Source organism: Protopterus annectens, chromosome 1.part2 (genome assembly GCF_019279795.1).
Source record: "Protopterus annectens isolate FY-2018-M chromosome 1.part2, PAN1.0, whole genome shotgun sequence".
Lineage (NCBI taxonomy): Eukaryota > Metazoa > Chordata > Ceratodontiformes > Protopteridae > Protopterus > Protopterus annectens.
Genome location: NC_056727.1, coordinates 461,256,495 through 461,274,516, shown reverse-complemented (window position 1 = coordinate 461,274,516; position 18,022 = coordinate 461,256,495).

The window sequence follows — 18,022 nt, the reverse complement described above, 5'->3', positions numbered from 1 at the left end:
AATTTCAAGCACTTTTTATATAAAAAACTATCAATGAAAAACTCTAATTCACTATTCAATTAAAATTCTGTAGTTAACACTTTAAATGCTAAACCAGTTAAACAAAACTTAAAAAAAAAACTTCATAAATAGCAGTACATATGAACACAATAGAAATAAAAAAGTACAAAAGTGGAAAAGAAATACAAGAACATTCATTTATTAACCTCTAGCCTTCTGTTCTCTGGGAAACACTTAATATTAACACATTCATTTAGACATGGATACTTGTCTGCTCATAACTTTATTTGCCATTCAGCTTCCCTAGTCTGTACTCTACTTTTAAAGTCACCTCCTATTAAGTCTAGTGGGACAAGTTCTAACACAGACAATAAGAACTTTTTTTATATTTCTTTACAAATGATGGAATGCTTAATTAATAAAGTTTGGATTAGTAGGTTAGCCTTAATAAGCTGTTCTTATATTTTGTTTGTTTGTGTTTTTCGGCTTTGCCCAGTTAGGGGTCACCACAATGGAACTCAGGTCCGCTAATGATTGGTAGTTGATTTTTACATGCCAAGTTACCAACTCTGACACACAACCTTCAACGAAGGTACACCCATTCACGCATGTCTCCACGCAGAAGATGCTCTAGCTGAGAATTGAACCAGACAGCATCTTACTGTGAGGCAACAACGCTACCACAGCACCACCATGTCTCTAGCTTTTTAGTTTCAGTTCTAAGATAGCACAGTCTCAGTTTACACTATGGTGTTAAGGGAAAGGGGGATTTATCTAAAGGAATGAGTTTAATGTTTTTATTGCTCTTAAAAGAACCACCCTCTGTAACCACTCCCTTGAGCCAAATAACCTGATTATATATAAATAATGAATGTCTGTAATGCTCTACTGTGCTCAACTAGGATCGCTTGTTTGTGTGTTTCAATAAAGGATATTCCATTTTTAACTCAACTCTGGGCTACCTACTATTTTATTATTTTGTAGTACGTATTTTAAAGTTGATTATTATTAGTGAACTAGGTGCGCAACATATTTCAAGGAGTAAACTTTACACCCTCCACACTGAGAAGTTTCTGCTTGGTTGTTTTTTTTGTTTTTTTTTTAACAACTGTACTTCCAGTCCCTTGACTTCAGTGCACACAGTACTCATGAAATACTGACTGTGGAATTAAGACTTCAAGTTTTAAACAGGATTCTGCAATGATAAAAACATCAGGTTCATTTAAGTCCAGGCTTCTGGTTCATGGAATTTGTTTCTAATACTATCCAGTCTAACAACAATCATGAGAATTCCCCTTCAGCATAGCCTAAGGTAAGAAGGTACAGCAACATGGTTATGGGTGGAGTTATATAATCAACAGGAAGGTTGCTATTAGAATCAACATATACTGGCACACCATGGCTATGCTGATTCGATCAGGAATACAATCATCAGAGGGGGCAGCTATAATAATTAGGATTTTTTGCTAGAATTACAGAACTGTTATTCGTCACGATTTCTCTAAGCTAAGTTTTTCTAAGATAAGTCACACTGTATATGTTCTTCATATTGATCAATGCTGTATGAGTTATATCCTGCCAAGGATATATAATAGCCAGTCAGATTACAAAAAAATCAAAGCCCTCTCCACATGCCCAAACTGTGAAGCAGCTCAAGCTGAGCTGACTAAAAGACAAGTTTGAGTGCAAAGCTCATTAGAGCTCTACTGCTGCTGAAGAGTATGCTCCTCTGAGGCTTTTGAGGATTGACGGTCAGCTTGTGCTTTCCTTATCTGGGCAGATAAGTTCCCTTTGGGGAAAAAAACTTCCATTTTCTTATTTTTTACTTGTGTTTTATTGCTTTCCTCTTCAGGAACGTTATTTTAAAGCTATGAGTGTTATGTTTTAACTGACTGGCTTGAGACTGTAACATACTTTTAAATGGAGCAGTCTTGCTTCTATTAGTTTAAAAGTAGTGTTATCTAACCAATAAACTATTTTCTGTGAGAAATTGTATTTATTTTAAGTTTGTGGGGCTGCCATAGTGTTTGAAAGTGCATTTTAGTACATTTTTTCTGTTAAACCTCTGTACATACTTTTACAAAGCACTATAAGCTGAGTTCCTTCACTACGTCTAGATCATGCTTTGCCAGGACCATTCTCCAGGGGCTCCAGAACCATTCTCCTTCCATCTCCCAAATATAGTCAGCTATGTTAATCTACCCATATAGCTAAGGCTACTGCAGCAGTGATCAATATAGCACGGTTGTGTAAGCTGAACTTACCATAACAGTAGATGCTCGAATGACTACTGCTGCAGTAGCTACCTCCTCCCTCCAACCCCCTTGTTTTTTGGTATTTTTTTATGCCAGGATGTGGACATTATTTTTTTGTTACTCCTAGTGTTGGCATTTTAGGGCTCAGCCTCCCTTTCTCTGCTGGCATTAAAGCTCTGAAGGGCTTTGTGCCCAAACTTTTCTTTTAGTCAGCTCAGCCCGAGCTACTTGACAGTTTTAGCTCATAGAAGGTGGCTTGAAGCTTTGGAAGCTGGCTGGCTGTTATATCAATGGCAGCATATAGCCCATATAGCTGAGGCTACTGTTATGGTAAGTTCAGCTTATACAACTGTACTTTCCCTTTTATGAAATCATGGTTTCTGTATGGATGAATGAGTGTAGAGAATGCAGGCCTGAGCTCCATCCTTTCCAGAATAGTATTGTCTGTAGCAATTTACCCATGCATGTTTGTAAATTCATTGGATCAATGTGGCTACTTAAAGTACTACTGAATATGTTTCTTAAGCCATTCCCTTTTTTCACATAGTTTGCAGGCTTTTGTGGATAACTAAATAAGAACATCTAACTCCATTGGGTACTTGGACTTTCAGGGGGATAAAAAGAAATGGCCTTCCTTAGGCATTTCACAAGTTTCCTAAGAAATTCAGTAGTGAGCCTGGATTTATTATGTCAAAACTCTAATCCAGGAACTTGTGCAATTCTTGTTGCACAAGCAGGATCATGGAATAATTTTACTTTTTCATAATGTATTGAGATTAAATGCAAAGTCAGATTTCTGTGCTGTGTGCCTCTGGCCTTATTTAAGAGTGAATGCTCAAGTGGATCCCTTAGGTATGGATTGTTGTGCAGCTGTTAAAATAGTTAAGTCTGTATATGTAAACAGAATTATAAAAAAAATGCCATTTGAACTATTGTTCTGCATTTGCCCATTCCTACCTGTATTCTAAGAGCTTTTGCATGGTTGTAAAGATTGAGGTATATGATTTCTGAGGTCATTGCACATGTTCATTCTTTGTACTGATTTGTGATTTAGTTCAATTTTGTAAAGTCTTCTCCAATAATAGCTGCAATTTATGTAGTAGAAAGTGTTACATCAGACTGCTGTGTAGTGTAAAGGAACCAAATGATTTAGTATTTTGCTCTGAAAGACAGCTGGGTATGTATTGTAAAAGAAGTGTTGAGCAGGGTTGCTGATGATACGAGTGTGAGATGAGCAAAGTGGTCTATCCCATGTGTATGTGCACTGTATCTCTCACTGTTAAACACACCTCTCAGTGAAGACATCCATTTGAAAGTCTATGTTACAAAAAACAGTGACTTGTATCAGGAATACTTCATTAGAGATTTCTAGTGAGATTGTCTACCTTGCAAATGTGCAGAACCCTCTGTAAGACCATCTTTTAGGAAATGAACAACAGCCCCTTGTGCCGAAAGCTGCATTAAACAGTACCTTATCTCAAGTGGGGGTGATGGACAACCTTGGACTTGAGAGTGGCGCAGTAAGATTCAGTCTACAAAAGGTAGGCCAGAACAACATACAGAAGGAGTCACACTACTAAGAATTATTCTAAACCAAAGATTATCCAGAATAGCTCACACTACTGACAACTAACCAGAACTGGTTGTCGTAGTTAACTCATTCTTGTCTCTTATTCTATTCAAAAAGACTCAGACTACTGAAAGCTGTACTAAACAGACTCTTGTCCCACAGTGTTTCTAAAAATGGGTTTCATAAGTGTATACTAGACTGCATGCTCAATGACTAACCCATCAAACGTAACAACTCATGAGAGACAGAGACAAAGCTTGGAAACAATGGCACAAAATTAAGACCCAGTCCTACCTAGACATCGGTGTCTCAGAAACTGTACAAAGGCACAAGTTTATTATGATAAAAAGAACGTCTTATCCATAAACCAAACTACACATATAAAAAATCAAAACGATTTTGGCAGAATTTAAACCATCTCCTAAAACCAGACAGAAAACCCACCCCAAACCTTTACCATCTGAAACAAAAAGGAACTTTGCAGACAAATTCAACAAACACTTCATATACAGTACCTTAACTCAAAGAATAACAACCTATACCAACCCCACCTTCCCCCCAACCATAGCTCCACACCCCAGCTCAACCTAACAACCATCCAGACAAGTACCATCAAAACTACATTAAAAAATGAAACCCACAGCAGTAGCTGTCATCTGAATACCTGAGTATTGCCGCTGACACCATTTGCTACCCTGTATCTATCCTAATTAATAGAGCCATTACAGAAAACTACATCCCAGCCCCATGTGAAGCATCCTTCATAATCCCAATGCACAAAGGTGGTACATCCACTGAATTGTCAAACTATTGCCCAGCCTATAGCAGTCCTTCCTCCCCTTTCCAAAGTACTTGAAAAATGCATACATCAGCAACTCCTAGCCTGTCTATTTGAAAACCAATTATTTTCTGTCACTCATCATTGCATCTGATCCCACCACAACATCAAAACTCCCTACCACATTTCATAGATAGCATTAATCTAAGTAAAAACTAAGGTCATTTTGTCGCCACTCTTTTCCTGGACTTGTCAAAAGGATTCAACATGGTCTCACATCACCTACTCCTCAAAAGACTAAATCTTATAGACCTCACAACTCCCTCAGCTAGCTGTACTTAAACAATCGCACCCAGTTTGTAAAATGGATTGATCCTACTCCACATTCCTTCTAATCATTACAGTCCTGCAAGGCTCCATACTTGGGACAGTACTTTTCAATATATTCATTAATGATATGCAGAAGGAGTCAGAATTTGTTACCATAATACAATATGCCAATGACACAACTTTAATCTGCTCAACCCCAAATCTTCCCACCTTAGAAACCAACACACAAGAACTTTTCACCTCTGAAGAAAACTAGTTAAATAAATGTCAGTTGCTCTTAAACCCCACAAAACCAAACTAATCCTATTCCTTCCTAAAAACATAAATCAAAACAACACTGACAGTAATATTGTCTCCTCAAACAACACAGAAATTGAAACCATCACCAATACAAAATTACTGGGAGCTGTTATTGATAACAAGTTAAAATTTGATTTGCAGGCTGACACTGCATTCTAAAAGACCCACTGCAAACTAGGCTCTTCTTATGCAGCAAAGCATCTGTTAAGTGATCATAGTAAAAAAATAGCTCCCACCTCCCTTCTCCTTCCTACCCTCCTGTATGTCTCAACAATATTCACAAATCTCATTTCTTCCATCAAACACAAAGTAGAATCACCTACAACAAAATTAGTGAATTCGCCTCCCAAACTGCTTCCATCACTGCATGGCACTCAATACCCTCAACTAGCTTGAACTTCCTCAAATGCATTACCTTCTCCCAGTTACTTTCAGCTACCTCACAACACACAAAATATTTCACCATCCACTTAAAACACCCTTTCTGTCAAATGTCATCCAATGACATATACCAAATATAATGCTAAGATCGAAAAATAAAACAAATATCAAAACACCAACGTCGCTGAACAAAGTAACAACCAGACTGTGTTGAATAAATTCATTTAATCAATTCTGGTACCTCGGCCTTCGCCTTCTCGGCCGAGGTACCAGAATTGATTAAACGAATTTATTCAACACAGTCCGGCTGTTACTTTGTTCAGCGACGTGGGTGTTTTGATATAATGCTAAGATCCTCAGAAGTTAAACTGACTTTTGTTAATAAATCTAATAATTATTATGGTGACTCGCTGTTCTCTGTCACCATCTCCAAAGCATGGAGTAAACTTCAAAGCCACATCAGGCAACAATTCAAATCCTCCCTAAAATAGCATCTGGCCACTACTAAACTATGCAACTGTACCACACCTACAATCCTAACTCTGTCCACTATAGATACTGTGCAAGTGTGTTAATATAGTATTTTTGATTCTACTCACAGTATCTTGAAAATGTTTATTTTCTTAATCTGATATGCTTTATAAATAATGTTTGTTGACCATTTTTCTTTTGAATTGTCAAAAATATATTTCTATCCTTGTGCTGGAGCTTTTCTTCCAAGGCCTGCACTGAAAATGGGCATTTCAGTTCCCAAATGGATTTTCCTGGTAAACAAAAATAAATAAACAAATAAATAAATAGGCTAAAGGTTACCAGGCCTTTAAAAGCCTAGCCATGCATCCCAAATGTATATGACAAAGTATTGTGCCTTCAAAGTTATTTTAAGGAGTGTATGTTAGTTAGAGCATAATTTAATGGCTACCTCTGTCCATCAGAGACATAGGTGTCATACCAGGGGTGAATTTCTGATTTCCCATCCACTGGTGCAGGTAGCAATTGAATAGGGTCAGGGAAGGGCCCTGCTTCACATGGATGGGAAGTCTATAGTAGGGAATGGGGATTCCTTGAGATGCAAATCTGTCCCTTCAACTTACCCTATTTTGAGTTGCAAGCAAATATTAAATCCATAGATTTAGTAATTCTGGTGTTGTTCATTTTGTGGACATGAAAAAGGTCCATCAGAGTGGGATCCAAGGATGCCTTGTATGCCAAGCATAATTTCCCTCACAACAGTCTGTAGGAAACAGAGACAGAGATAGAGAGAGGGCTTTGAGGCTATCTGAATAGGACATTGTATTTGCACCCTGTATTATTTTTGTGAGGAACCCTTGTGGATGTTCCGTTGTTGCATATGCCTAGTAAGGTAGATACCAAAGGGGGTTTTATACTCAATGATGGGTCTGAAAAGGGGAGAGTACAGTGGCATGATGACTTCCCTGGACCTAGATGCCATGCCCTTACTTATAGGTTGAGTCACATAGAACGATTTTCTTACCACCTTAGTCCCATGTTGGTAAAAAGCTAGGTTACTATGTACATGAGTCCCCAAATCCCTGACTAATGTATCTACTTTTGGAGGTGTTTAATGAATGATGTAGTTTCCTTTGGATGGCTGACTTCCCAAAAGGCACTATTATGCATTTCTTGGCATTGAGTTTTAAGCTGTAGCTTTTGCATAAGTCATTTGTCTGTGTTAGACCTTCCTGTAAAATGTTAGTAACTTGGCAGGTTTCTTTCATTGCTTCTAGCTTGCAATCATTTACAAACTTGGTAAGCCTGAGGGCCTTGTCATTGGCCAAGGCATCCAAAAATAGATGTTAAAAAGGAACTAACCTAGCACAGAACCCTTAGGGACTCCACTGATGATAGCTTCTTTGCTGAGGTGGTCTCTCCAGTCCTAACATCATGGGTCTTGTCTCTAAGCCAACTTGCTATCTAGCAAATTTCATAGGAGTTTATGACTAATTCCATTGGATTGTTTACAATGCCCTAGTTGGACACTGTATCAAATGCCTTAGCTAGGTCAAAGTAGGCACTATGCACTGTTTTGCCCGTATCCATTGCCTTGGTGACCGTCTCAAAGACGTCCACCGGGTTCAACTGTCTGGGTCCAGTACCTAAAGATTTCCTATGTCATTGTAAACCATTTCCATGATAATTCTTTCCATGGCTTTGCATATGAGACTAGTCAGACTAGTGGGTGTGTAGTTCCCATTGATCATCTGCCCTTGTGCAGTGAGATGACCGTTGCAGTCCTTATTCATGTGGCATGAATCCCGTGCAAAGACTATCGTTGAACAGTGATTCCAGTGGCCCCTGATAGGTCATATTTCAGGCTATTTAGGAGGCATCCTGGAATATTATTGGACAGATTGAAACTGTATTCTTGCCTTAGAGAGTTCATCTAAGACCTACTCCTTACTGATAGAGTGGTTATATTATATGGTATTTCCTGAAGGGTGGCCAGGGGTGAGAGAGAAGGTAGTGTTTTGCTCTACCTCCTGGTTCTGTGAGCATGGGTTCATTTACCAACAATTCAACGCACTGTTGTGTCCTGCCTTTGAGATTTCAGATTTCAGACATAGCTGAAGAAAGCCTTATGGTGATCCGTGGCCTTGAATGCTATTTTTCCCTCAAAATTTGCTTTGCTGGATTTAATTTCACCTCTTAGTTGTCTTTTCATTTTGATGAGAGTTTTTTATCTTTTGTTAGTATTCCACTTCCTAATTTTAGCTATGCCTCTTGTTCTTTTGTTATACAACCTGTTTCATTTTGGATTCCACCAGGGTAGTTTGTTTTTTTAGTTAGTTTTGGGTTTACTTCTGGGAGACAAAGCAGCTTCTTTGCAGTCATTGACATGGTTGTACAGAGTTTCTGTGAATAATTCCGCATAGGCTGCTGTTTTGTTTGGGTTTGGAGGGGCTTGAAATGTTGATAGGTTATTGTTTAATAAAAGAAGTTTTTGTGTTTAAATTACCTGTTTAACTGTTGTAGGCTATACACTCAATTGTGATAGCCATTTCTGTGCATTTAAAGTGTTTTTTTGATTGTATCAGCTTTATTTTTCTAAAAAAAAACAAAAAAATATGTACTTGTTTCCCGCCTTTCTAAACTAGTTTAGTCCAGTTTTCAGGTAAGTGCTGAATTCAGGGCTGTGTTACAAGTTTCTGTGTTTGCCCATACCTTACTTGGATAGAAGGAAGTTTCTCTGTTCACTGTGAGAGAAGGAACTTTGAGCAGCCTATCTGTCCCTGGAGGAGTGGTTTCAGCCCAGAAATTAGTAGTTTATTGGCCATTTTGGGCTAATTTCGATCTCTTTCATTTCTCTGCTATAAAACTCGCAATTGCAAGGTTTTTGTGCTAATATACAGCTCAGCAAGCTCCTGCCTGGTGCCCTACAGAGTTCTACAGCAGCAGAGAGACAAAAAAGAGACTTTGGAGTGATTAAGTATCATTTTTCTGCATTTTCTTGCTGCCTTTAGCTAATTCCGCCTAAAACGCCAATTTTCTAGAGTTTCTGTGATTTAAAAACCTTGTTTCAGCTGCATATTGTACTTATTTTACTGCCTGCACTTTAACAAAGTCATTTTTGCATTTAAATTTCATTTTTAACTGTTGTAGTCTACACTCTCAAACGTGATAGCCATTTCTGTGCCTTTAAAGTGTTTTTTTATTGTATCTGCGTTATTTTCTAAAAAAAAAAAAAAAAAAAAAACTTGTTTTTCCACCTTTCAAAGCTAGTATAGCCCAGTTTTCATGTTAGTGCTGAATTCAGGGCTGTGTTACAAGTTTCTCTGTTTGCCCATACCTTACTTGGATTATAGGTTCATAGGTAGGTACTAGGCTATCGGCCCGAGGGCCTAAGTAAGCCTAGCCAACAAGGTTCCCTAGCTTATGCCACCCAAGAAAGTTATTTTTCTGTGCCACTGTCGAGCAGAGGCACAGAAGTGATCCCCGGGGTGTATTTCCTATTTCCCATCCACTCATCAAGATTTTTCTTGAAGAGTGCTTATAATAAAGAACTTTGCTTGACATAGATGGGTAGCCTATTCCAGAGTATGGGAAGTCTCTGGGACAGGAATCTATCCCTCCAGCATGTCCTGTTTATTGTGGTGACATTGTGGTGACAATTATAACTAATTAGTTATGTGTCCTTAACATGGATATCAAGATTCACCTCTCAGACAAGTTTCTCTTCATTCTCAACACCCAACACATTGGTGATTATCATCAGAGACTATAAATCTTCTATATTGCATATATATATGGCTGTGTCTTATTTCAGTTTATTTTATTGTAGCTAAAGGTTGTGAGTTAAAGGAGTGCTGCAGTCTGGTTCACTAATCTGTTAAATAAAAATATAATAATAATAATAATGATAACATAAAAAGAGTTTACAAGTGCAGCATCTGTTATTAAAATATACCCTGTATTATGTATTAGATTTTATATCCACTACTGAAAATGAACTCAGAACAAGTAAAGCACAAAACAGAAAACACACTCACATATACTGTATTAGTACATATATATATATATATATATATATATATGTGTGTGTAATATATATATATATATATATATATATATATATATATATATATATATATATATATATATATATATATAGGTTCATAGGTGTGTACTAGGCTAATGGCCCTGGAGCATTTACAAGCCTAGCCCATAGGATTACCCTGGCATTGTGCCACCCGACCTTAGTTACTAGTGCCTCTTTCGAGTAGAGCCACTGGAGTGATCCCTGGGGTGTAATTTCTATTTCCCATCCACTCATCAAGTTTTATCTTGAAGAAGGCCAGTGAGGAAGGAAGTTTCTCTGTTCACTGTGAGAGAGGGAGCTTTGAGCAGCCTATCTGTCCCTGGAGGAGTGGTTTCAGCCTAGTAATTAGTAGTTTATTGGCCATTTTGGGCTAATTTCTATCTCTTTCATTTCCCTGCTATAAAACCCGCATTTGTGTGGTTTTGCACGCCGGGCAGTGCCGGTCAGCTAGGGTATAACTATTCCCGGCTCCACAAAGTCTACTCTTGAATTTTTTCCCTTGGAACTAGACAAACTTTCAACTTAAGCACTCAAATCATTCACTTCTCATCCCTGCACTTGCCCAAAACTCATAGCAAGGCCTAATAAACCTTAGCACTAGACCCCCATATACTGTAGAGAAGGACAAGGCTCTCTATTAGACCTTACCAGCCAATCATTAAATAGTTCACTGTACCTATCCAGACATGTCCAAAGGGCAGTTTCAGGTGTACTCTCCAGTCCAACTGGTGAATCTGGGCATTTTGAGGAAATGTTACAATTGCCTCATGTACACAGACAACCCTCTCCTCCTTCCACCAAACACTAATACATGCGAGAGATGCAATTATACAGCCAAACTGGAGGCTAAGTTCTCTCAATCCAAGACTGGACCAGGCAGTCAAGAGGAGAAGGGAATTACTTGCATCACATCACCAGTCTCACATAGACCTATGAAACCAGCACTGGCAAAAAACACACATAAATACAGAAAAACATACTCGGAGGCTCTAAATAAAAATCTGCAAAAGCAACAGAGACCTCCAAAGCAGACATCCAAGCAACCTCCCTGCCCCAACACAAACCATGAAACACATACGTCACAAAACCAGTGTGCCACACAATCACATCCCTTAAGGCAAAATAACATACCCAACACACTAGTAATAGGTGACTCTATAGTCAGGCACACTGACGTCTCACTCACTAGGCTGAACAAGGAGAAGGTTACTGTTAGTTGCCTGTCGGGTGCCAGGATCCGCCACATAACATAAGCACTCAGGTCACTCCAGAACAACTACAAATATGACTCTGTCATTGTCCATGTTGGTGTGAATGACTTGAGCCGTACCTCCCTAGACTACATGAAAAGAGACATGGAGGAGCTCTCTGATCACGGAGCCCAGGCTGGTATGACCCTGACCCTGAGTAACATCCTGCCCTCACCAAGAATGATATCACGGTATAGAGAAAAAATTATCAGTTTCAACAATTGGCTAAGCTTCTGGTGTCATTCAAAGGGGATCCAGTGTCTGTCAGCCTGGGATGACATGCTAGACTAGCCACGTTGCTTTGCTAGAGACGGCTTGCACCTGTCACCTTAGGCTTTCGAAAATACTGGCCAAGGCTCTTGCCACCCCATAGTGCCTTTTTTAGGCAAGGCTGAAAAGACAAACCCACCGCTGTAAATAGCACAAGTAACAAAAAACTGAGGGTAATGCTGCTCAATGCCAGAAGTCTAAACCTCAAAATGCACGCACTCAAGGCACTCCTCAGTATGGAGAAAATCGATATATGTGTGCAGTAACAGAAACCTGGTTTAAGGCTCCAGAGAGCACCCCAGCACTACCAGGCTGCAACTCATACCATACATTTTGGCCACAAAACCTGGACCGAAATACAAAAGACGGGGGAGTATCCATATTCATCAAGAATACCCACACCTCCAGGTTAGTGGCACAGCATGATGCTTCAGAGATCATCCACTTGCAACTAACAATGGGCAAAACTGCTATTCAAATTATAGCTTGCTACAGATCACCCACCAAGTCCCAGGACCCCCACTCCGGATTCCTGGAAACACTGGGAAACATAAAGGTCCTACCAAACACCCTGATATTGGGTGATTTCAATTATCCGAACAGTAACTGGGAGAACTACTGAAGTACGAACTCCCTGGTCCAACATTTCCTAGACTTTATAAACTCAAATGCCCTGGATCAACTGGTTAACACCCCCACCAGTGGTGACAACATATTGGACCTGGTCATCAACAACATGGGCGACTGGTGTTCATAGGTTCATAGGAGGGTACTAGGCTATTGGCTCTAGGGCCTATATAAGCCTAGCCAAAAATGTTCCCTGGCTTTCGCCACCCAAGAAAATTATTTTCCTGTGCCCCTGTCGAACAGAGCCACAGAAGTGATCCCAGGGGTGAATTTCCTATCTCCCATCCAATCATCAAGATTTTTCTTGAAGAGTGCTAATGAGGAGCTCTGTTTGACATAGATAGGTAGTCTGTTCCAGAGTATGGGAAGTCTCTGGGACAGGAATCTATCCCGTCAGTATGTTCTGTTTATTGTGGTGATAAGATTTAGGTCCCTAGAGCGTGTAGCTCGGAGGGATTGGGATTTCTTTAAGTGGAGCATGTCCAACAGCTCTGGGTTTGACATAGCTTTGTATGTTAGGCAGAGATCGCCTCTGAGTAGGTGATATGCGACGGAGTAAAGCTGGAGTTTTTTGAGATGGTCTGCGTAGGGCATCTGTTTGAGGCCAGCAATCCTCTTTGTGAGGTATTTCTGTGGCCTTTCCAGTTGTTGTAGATGTCTTGTGAGGTACATACCAAAAGAAGCATTGTACTCTATAATGGGTCTAATGAGTGATGAGTAGAGGAGAACAATGACCTCTTATTTTTCTGGATGAGAAACCTTTTGTGATAAGGTGAGCCACATAGAAGGATTTCCTGACCACTGTGGCGATGTGATTATCAAAGGAGAGACTACTGTCCACCTGTGTCCCAAGGTCTCTTATCATATTTTCAGCGTTGAGTAGACTACCAGCTATGTGGTAGTTCATGGGTACAGAGTTTTTAGCAAAGGGGATGACAATACACTTTTTGGCATTGAGCTTCAGGCCATGGCTTTGACACCAGGCATCTGTCTCAGTGAGGCCCTTTTGTAGTATGTCCACATTGTTAGGAGTTTCGATTATGGCTCCTAGTTTGCAGTCATCTGCAAACTTTATTAGCCAAAGACCTTCTGTGTTAGCATGTACTTCAGAGAAGTAGATACCAAACAGGAGAGGACCCAGGATTGAACCCTGTGGTACTCCACTTGTCACTGGTCTGAAGTCAGATTTGGACTCTGCTACTTTCACAGTGTGGGTTCTGTCCGTGAGCCAGTTGGCAACCCATCTTGTGACATAAGGATTTATACCTAGTTTAGTGAGCTTATCTATAATTCCAGAGTGGGGGATGGTGTTGAAAACCTTGGCGAGATCTAGATAAGCTGTGTGAACCACCTTACCCTCATCTATGGCTTTGGTGACTGCTTCAAAGAAGTCAGTCAGGTTTAGGAGACATGATCTGCCGGGGTTAACTCCTCGCTGGTTAGATCTGACCATAAACTAATCACTCTGGATATCCACATTCCGCTACCAACCCGGTCAAAGAAACCACTGTGAAAAACTTTTCAAAAGCAAACATCACGTTACTTAAGATCGAGGTAGGAAGTTTCAAAGCCCCCATGCTAAGGGAAACGCTGTCCAAGCTGCAAAATCCTTTACTAATGCACTCTACGGGCACCTACAAGAATGCATGGATTGTGCTATCCAAACAAAACCAAGACTCACTCCTCCAAGAAAAGGAAACCAGTCTATTGGACAACTGCCATAAACAAGCTATACAATAGAAGGAGGAAACTAGTACAGAAAAGAGTAAAATCCCAAGAAAGGAAGTCATCCCTGATCAGTATCAGCAAGAAGCTACGTTCCTTCATAAAATCATCCAAGGCTAGCTTCGAAAGAAAAATTGCCATGGACTCCAAAGATAACCACAAGGCATTCTTTAGCTATGTCAAGAATCTAAGTGACAGTTCTCAGACCTGCTTGGAGTTAGTGCAGAATGGCACAAAATACACTGAACCGATCGATATAGCCAACATCCTATCAGACAGGTTCAGTGCAAACTTCACCCCCCTCTCACCCCCAAAAAAGCCCATAACTATACCAGAAGAATGTAGTGCCCCTGAAATCACAGACACACAGGGTAAACCAGCCCTCTCCAAAGCCAAAGACACAGCATCAATGGGACCGGACGGTGTCCCAGGCTACATCCTACACGAGTTCAAAGATGAACTAACCCCTCACCTAAACACACTGTTTAAACCTCAGCCTCTCCACTGGCTATGTGCCCACAGAGTGGCACACAGCAATGGTCATTCCGCTCCGCAAAGGTGGAGCCACAACAGACCCTGGGAACTATCACCCTATAAGCCTGACTAGCTTGGTCTGCAAACCTATGGAGCGCATCATCATGGATCTCATTAACAGAGACATTGGAAACCTCCAAACACTGGACCCAAACCAGTTCAGCTTTGTTTAGGGCAGATCATGCCTCCTAAACCTGGAGGACTTCTTTGAGACAGTTACCAAGGCTATAGACGAGGGAAAGGTGGTCCACACAGCCTACCTGGACCTCGCAAAGGCCTTTGACACCATTCCCCACTCCGGTATTATTGACAAGCTCACCAGCCTGAACATAAACCCCTACATCACGAGATGGGTTGCCAACTGGCTCACAGACAGAACCCACATGGTGAGAGTTGCAGGAGCTAGGTCTGACTCTAAACCAGTTACAAGTGGCATTCCCCAGGGCTCAGTCCTAGGACCCCTCCTGTTTGGCATATACTTCTCAGAGGTACAGGCAAGCACAAGAGGACTATGGCTGACCAAGTTCACAGACGACTGCAAACTAGGGGCTATAATTGACTCTCTGGCTGACACAGACATCCTCCACAAGGGTCTCACTGAGACAGATACCTGGTGTCAAAACCACGGTCTCAAGCTAAATACCAAAAAGTACATAGTCATCCCCTCTGGAAAAACCAAAGTACCCACAAACTACCACATATGTGGTAGTCCCCTAAATACGGAAGACGTAATAAAGGATCTGGGGACCCAAGTAGATAGTAACCTCTCCTTTGATAATCACATTGCCAAAGTGGTTAGAAAATCCTTCTATGTGGCCCACCTAATCACAAAAGGGTTTGCATCCAGATCGAAAGAGGTCATTGGGCCCCTCTACGCATCACTCATCAGACCCATCATAGAGTACAATGCCCCATTTGGGATGTACCTTACAAGACACCTTCAACAACTGGAAAGACCACAGAAGTTCCTCACCAAGAGGATCGCTGGCCTCAAGCAGATGCCCTAATGCAGCTCGACTGAAGAAACTCCAGCTGTACTCGGTTGCATACCACCTACTCAGAGGTGATCTCTGCCTGACATACAAGGCCATGTCCAACCCAGAATTGATGGACATGCTCCACCTAAAGAAAACCATATCCCCTCGAGCCACATGCTCCAGGGATCTAAACCTCACCACAACAATAAATAGGATGTGCTGGAGGGATAGATTCCTGTCCCAGAGACTTCCCATGCTCTGGAACAAGATTTCAATCTACATTAGGCAAAGCTCCTTGCTAACCCTCTTCAAGAGAAACCTTGACGAGTGGATGGGAAACAGAAAGTTTACCCCAGGGATCACTTCAATGGCTCTTCTGGACAGAGGCACAGGGAACTAATCTAAGGGGGTGGCGAAAGGCAACACATTCCTGGTAGGCTTATAAATGCCTTTGGGCATATAGCATAGTACCTACCTATGAACCTAAGATAGTTTTCCTTGGAGTGGTTTCTAACTGTTACAAGGTTTGCTGGGGTTACAGAACTGATTCATATTTTGAAAGGATACTTCTTTGTCGTTTGACCTTACCAGAGAGGACATGACAATGGGGGGAGGGGCTACCAGGTTCACTACTAGAACAGTTCTAAACTGATTATTGTCTGGCAGTATGGGTCTGAGTTACGTCTCTCAAGATTTTGCACAAAAAAAGCAACAGTTCAGTGCTGTATATTGCCACAGCTCTAGGGGGCCCCATGCTTTGTTTTCCAAAATGGAACCCCCCAATTAGATGCATTTATATGCAAAACTCCCCTTCTTGATTCAGTGATTTTGTTTTAGGTGTGGAGGTTGAAAGCTACACAGTCACGGCCAGTCTTACTGGCAAGAGAGCATTCAGCCTGGGAATGGTAATGTGATAACATTAGTATGACGACAATTCAAAAATTCTGTGCTAAATATGCATTACTTCTGCCATCAGCTTGCACTTTTTGTTTCTTTTCCAGTATAGCTAAAATAATAGTTTCCTTGCATGGTGTATTTAAAAGTAACATTTAATGCCAGATATTTTATACCTTGTAGTCATATTTAGGACACTATTTTATTATTGGCAGTATGTTTTTACGTGCTGAGTTGCCAGCCCTGACGCACAACCTTCAACGAAGGTACGCCCATTCACGCATGTCTCCACGCAGAAGACACTCTAGCTGAGAATCGAACGGGACAACGTCTTACTTTGAGGCGACAACACTATCGCAGCACCACCACCACACTGACACTATTTTATTATACATATTTGAAAAAAAAACTGCAACACTTTTCAAAAGAAAACAACTCACTTGTGTACATCTGGAGGTAGAGTTGCAGTCACAGGAATGTTTGCACATTACTAATCAGTCACGATTCCGTCGTGCACATTGCAAATGAATATGCCACTTATATGTCATATGCAAATACATTATTTCATACAATAAATAGACCTTTGAAAAAATACTACAAGCATAGGATTTTGTAGGTACCTGTATACATAAGCTGGTCATCTAAGTATCAGTGCAATCTGATATAAGTTCTTAATACACATTCTGATTTCAGTTATGCCTAAATATCGAGATTACTTGATAACGTTTAGACCTACAGCCATTACAGCTGACATTAAACATTGATTACTGCTTCGAACAATGCCCTCTGTCTCCATGATCAGCATTATAATAAATTAGAGCAGGAGAAATACTTGTACACAAGTCACTTACATGTTGGGAAAAATAGCCTGTAATAAATAAACATTGCAGTGTTTCCATAGAAAGTAAGAGAGCTCGTTAATAAAACAGAATACCTGGTTTTGTTCCAGTTCCTGACCCTCAATATCAGCCATGGTGTGCTATCTCTACACTTGTGTACTGGCAGATAATATTAACAGTAAGTAATATCAAGGACATAGAGGAAATAGCATGATTGGATTATTTAAAATAGGCATATTTGTGGTTGGCATGTGGAAATAGTGGCCCAAGAATTTTAGTACAATGTAACCATTGCAAGATGCTACTTCTGGAGTCATCTTAGGCAAAGTCTGCTCAATGGTCACCCTTATAGCTTCATAACATGGTTTAACTTTGTGCATGGTACAGAGCAATCAGTTCATAGACATTGGAACACTAGCTGTCAGGAGACCGCGCATATCTTAGATAAGATGTCTGCCCCAAAGTTTACTTAATCAAAAACAGTGAAACTTACTGGGTGTACTTTACTAGAGGTTTCTATCAAGACTGACTGGCCAGAAACTGTATAGATGTCTGCTTCTGACAAACTCTGATGAACTGGGTAGTAGATCTCTCTGCTGGAAACTGCAGTATGGCATATGTTCTTCTTAGCCTTGTTAGTAGACTTCCCGGAGTAGTGGATGAAGGCAGTAAGAGTAAGTCTACAGAGGGAGACAAGCACAGCATCCAAAGAGGTTTACATTGTTAAGAACTGT